At 48.3% G+C, this 4,910-nt stretch overlaps 1 pseudogene across 1 annotated transcript; it reads right to left on the reverse strand.

Annotated features, from left to right (window-relative positions):
• Window positions 1-1,510: 1,510 nt before the first annotated feature.
• Window positions 1,511-3,965, reverse strand: LOC147890988 (putative folate-biopterin transporter 7 pseudogene; annotated as a pseudogene). Its single transcript, XR_015542560.1, has 2 exons — window positions 3,350-3,965; window positions 1,511-3,238 (listed from the first exon to the last, which is right to left on the reverse strand). The product of XR_015542560.1 is annotated as a putative folate-biopterin transporter 7 pseudogene (transcript).
• Window positions 3,966-4,910: the final 945 nt, after the last annotated feature.

Genomic DNA, 4,910 nt, shown 5'->3' on the forward strand with positions numbered 1-4,910 from the left:
AATGGGCCACATGCCCTCAGCCTACGCTAGAAGCCCTAGACGCTTATATCGGTCGATAACAAGAGAAGATTCCTCCTGACAACCGAGTCTTTGGAGTTCAAAGTCCAACCCAAGTCAGTATTCCCTTCACCTACACCATAATAGCCGATTTGTGGAATCCAAACCCCTTTGCCACTTTGAGCACCAGATTACTTCTGACTTCCCAAACTGTGATCATCACCACAACTTGTACATAGGGCCAACAAGCAACAACCGATGATGATAGGTGGGTTTCCTCACCCAAAAGAACCATTCTCCACTTTGACCCTTTAAAATACTTGGCCATTAAGCCCGATCTACGCACAAACCGTGACACTGTCAAGTCAACGAAAAAGTATAGTTCACACTCCCGAAGGTTTAAACTTTGAAAATGAACACTAAGGTGGCAAGTTACAATCATTCCTTTTAGTAAAGTTAAGAAAATTGGGTAACCAAGAGCAAAGTATCATGCATGGGTCTATTCCCACCCCCTGTATTGTTAGATTGCTCATCTATAGTTCTCATTTACTTATTCTAAAGGCCCTTAATCTCAAACAAATGATTAGCCCTTTATTTTTAATTGAGAAATTCAATTGACTTCTAAAGTGACAAGTCAAGTGTCTCAATTAAGCTAAGGTCAAATGGGATTATTTCAAAAGCTCATACAAAGGGGAACTCAAGACATCCATTACACAATAAGGGTTACCACATGGCTACATGAAGATGATAAGATGGTTTTAAATTGTTACACTAGCCGTGCTTTCCTTAATCTTGGCCACCCATTTGTCCAAGCATAGTATGCAATCCTAGGGTGAGGGGCGCTACAACGCTATGGGTCTGGTGAAGGCCATAGGAAAGTTCTCATCAATAACTTTTTGACCTTGCTTTTTCACCCCTCCCTTCCTCCCCTCTTCACACATTTTTGATTTATGGATAGGCAAAGAGCCCCCACCCACACCAAAGAGCCCCCACCCACACCAGAGCACTCTCTAAATCTTTTAAGGCAATACAAATGGAAAAACCAATATTGGTTGCATTGGAAAACTTTTTTTTATTTTTTATTTTAAACACACCCACTCGTGACCTTATCAAGGGACATCTCACCCTAGACTGATGGGCACGAGCACAAGGTCCACAATCGTGGTTAACTCACTCACACCCCACAAACACACCGACAGACACCACACCCAAGCTCCAAGATTTAAACCCATGACTCGAGGATTGGAAGCACAATGCCTACGAGGTTACTCCATCGAGAGAAACTTAACCACACAGTTTGACTCGATTAAAAAACTATTTGGAGATTACCAAACCTTTCAAATTTCTTAACTATACTAGTTAGATTTTGCTGAACAATTTGCAAATTTAGGCAGGCAATCCCATAGTAGTACATGAGACAAAAATGAAACGGTCTCTAATACAGAATGCGAGGTATACGAGGGTCTTGGAGTGGCTGTTCTGTGCTGTACTTTGTTATGATCTAAGACATGTCTACTTGAGCATTTCCATTGCATATGAGGCTACAAGAAGTTGTGATCTTGTTGGACATTTAGATGCAATACAAATTAGCAACTTCATTCATTCCTGAGTCCTCAAGACTGCCCACCCTAACAGAATTTGAAACACTCGATATGATCCTCGAAGTGAGTCAACCAGAGTTGCAGTCGGTAAAATTTGTTGGGCAACCAAGGTCTTAATGGATGTGCAGGACAAGCGCACAAGCTCAATAAACCAGATATAGGAATATATGATATGCCTGTGGTCATTTTCCAGGCTCTTGCTACAGATAGATACTTGAAATACAAGCACAAGCAAGCCGCATCTTCCCCCAAAGAAAGATACAAGGCAGATCTTCTCTGAAAGCTGCTGCTCAGAATGGACAGATGATCAGTTTTAGCTTCAGCATATTCCAGCTCAAACTTATGAGGATGCCTTTTGCAACAGCAGACAAGGCCCCCGTATGTTCTTCCCGTCGACTTCCTGGCTGGAATTTGGATGTCACAGCATCGCGTAAGATCAGCTGCTCAACGTATATTAGCTTTACACATTTGAATCGATCCTCGAACCCGCCCTCTGCATCTTCGTTGCCAGCTCCAGCATCGATTTGTCGGAACGAGGTGTTCCTTCGTATCCTTTGGCTCCATTCGAGCTCATGCTGTCACAGCACATGGCTTGCCGTAGCTGCCGGGAATGCTAGAAACCCACAGCAACGGGACAAGAGCAGCCAGAGATTGGATGAAAATACCCAGTGGCAATCCCGTGAAGTTATCTGCCGAGAGATGCAGAAACGAGGCGAGGACGGTGCCCAGATAGCCGCTGAAGATGGATGCGAGGCAGTGGCAGGACATGAAGAAAGCAAGCAAGGAGCCTTCACTGCCGGCGGGGCAAAGCTGGGTCAAAAGGACGGTGAACGGAAGAACTTTGAATTGAGCGATGGCTTCGACGAAGGCAGAAGCTCCGAGGACGAAGATATGATCGGGGATACCTGCTTTGAGATTCAATCGGCTCACAAGGACGATGTCGAAGAGCATGCAGAGGGAGAGGAGGATTTGAATAGATGCGAGAACTCTGCGCGGCGATGATTTCTTCAAGAAGCGATTGTAGAGCAAGCTCGCCGCTACGAGCCCCATTTGGCCGATCACCTTCGCGAATCCCAGGAAGGTCGGATTGATCTTGAGGTACTGCGTTTGGAAGAAGAACAAGCTCCCTCCCAACGTTGGAATCACCGCATAGGAAGCTGCAAACCACGCCAACGGTTGAAGAATCTCAGGCCTGCCTACCAAATCCATCAGCTTCTTCGCTTGTCGCCTCACGATCTCACCAATGCCCGCTCCCTCCTCCGCCTTTCCCTTCGCCTGCCTCGTGACCTTAAACCCAAACGATTCCTCTCTCACCAGAGCGCAGGTCACTAGTTGGGCAGCAACGAGTGTCGTAAAAATGGCGAACATTGTCGTCGAGTGTAGTCTTGACAGAGCAAAACCTCCCGTCAGATTGCCCGCAACACCCCCAATTGCTAATGCCAGCCAAACGAGAGACTGGAGCTCGCCCTTCGAGTGGCCTCTCTCTTTCTGGACGGACTCTGCAACCAACGCATCAGTCACGACCTCTGCAATAGCAGCCCCTACGTTGCTTAGCACAAGAATTCCTATCATCGAACCAACGGAGGATCTGACTCCCGAATGAAGAGCAACGGTGCTCCACGAAAATACTTGCAGGATACCTGAAACAACAGCCGTCCATTAGAGCAATAATCTACGACTTCCTCCAAAATCCCAAATCTGTTCTACGTTCACTTCACAAATCTAGTCGTTACATAGCTGCAATTGCTTACCTGCAATCATCAGATATGGTACCCTTCGCGATCCTCTGATGTAAATTGCATCAGAAATGATCCCATAAATTGGTTTGGCTGCCATTGGAAGATTCACGCTGGACTGCAAGAATTGCAGCATAGCTGGATCGACCTGAAGGCCATCTTTCAAGTGATACGCTACCGCCAGCCATGGGAAGCATCTAAATCCTTGGATCCAGTAGCTCAAAACCAATAGGAGCAGCAGCGACGTTCCGTATCTGTTTGCCATGAGTTGAGACCAGACAGTGGTATCTTCTTTCAGCAGAGCAAGATGGTCTGACAAGAGCGAAAAGCGGGGGAGGCGTAAAGAGCGCCTATACCGCCTGGAAGGAAGCAGAACTTTCGTGTAGTGCTTGCTCACTAAAGAATACTGGATTTCCTTCGAGAAGGTCGAATTCAACTGCGCACGGCAGAAGAGGAGGAACCGCCACCATTGCATGTTGCGACCGGGGCCACGCAATGCGTGCTGGTAGACGAGCTGGGGGATGGGATCGAGCAAGTCGTGCTGGGGGACATAGCAAGGGGAGGCGGGGGAAGGCAAGGAGGAGTCCAAGAAGAGGCTACTACCATCCCAGGAGGCGCTATAGTCGGAGAGGAGGGGGAGGCAGGAGGGGGGGAGGGAAAGGGGGGAGGGGGGAGGGGGGTGGCCAAAATGGGTGGGAAGGGGGAGGTGGGAGCGGGGGGGAAGATGGAAGCGGAGGGGGAGGGGAGGGGAGGAGAGGGAGGGGAGGTGGCTATGGCGATGGAGGTGAAGGTGGCGGCTATGGCGATGGAGCAGAGCAGAACACGAAGAAGAAGAAGATGAAGAAGAAGAAGAGAGGTTGCCTTGCAACAAAGGCATTGCCTCTCCTCTGAATGAATGAAAAGAAGAAACCTTTGAAAAATACTCTTCTTTGTTTCTCCTTATAAAGCTTCTCCCTTTAGGGTTCCTCTGCTAGGTCTTTCCACACCATTCCGGCCTCCCCCCGTCCTTTCCGCCTTCCACGTCACCCTCTTCTTCTTTTCTCCCCTCCTTTCGTCCTCCACGTGGTTTTCCCCTCTCCCGCCACGTAGATTCCTTCCTCCCCCCGTCTTCTCCCTTCACGAGCTCTCCCTCTCTCTCTCACCTGTCGTCTTCTCTCAACGCTCTTCCCCACCCTCTCTTCCCCACCCTCCACGTTCCCATCCTTCTTCCTTGCTTTGTCCTTTTTTTTTTCGAACACCTCCTCGAGAAGCAGCACCATCCCCTCACTTCCACATCTCCTCAATTTGGCAATTTGGCAATTTGCTCACACAAAACAATAAAATTTTAGTTATCCCCAACTGCACCACTGCACTACCTCCTAATACAGTGGTAAGAGGGCCTCCCCGCGCGAGCGAGTGAGTGGCTCTGAGGGAGCCCTACTGGGGCAGGTTTTATTTGCAACCCCGTGGAGCTTGAGAGCTGGCTCAACAAGGCTCCCTGCAGTCAAATGCCAACAAGGCATTACCAAGAACTCATAGTGACAAAATTTGCTTTTAAACAAGCATTTTTGTTACATGCAGTTGGAGCATTGGTAAG

This window comes from Dipteris shenzhenensis, chromosome 18 (genome assembly GCF_047967505.1).
Source record: "Dipteris shenzhenensis isolate YYH24624 ecotype China chromosome 18, Dip_SZ_1.0, whole genome shotgun sequence".
Classification (NCBI taxonomy): Eukaryota; Viridiplantae; Streptophyta; class Polypodiopsida; order Gleicheniales; family Dipteridaceae; genus Dipteris; species Dipteris shenzhenensis.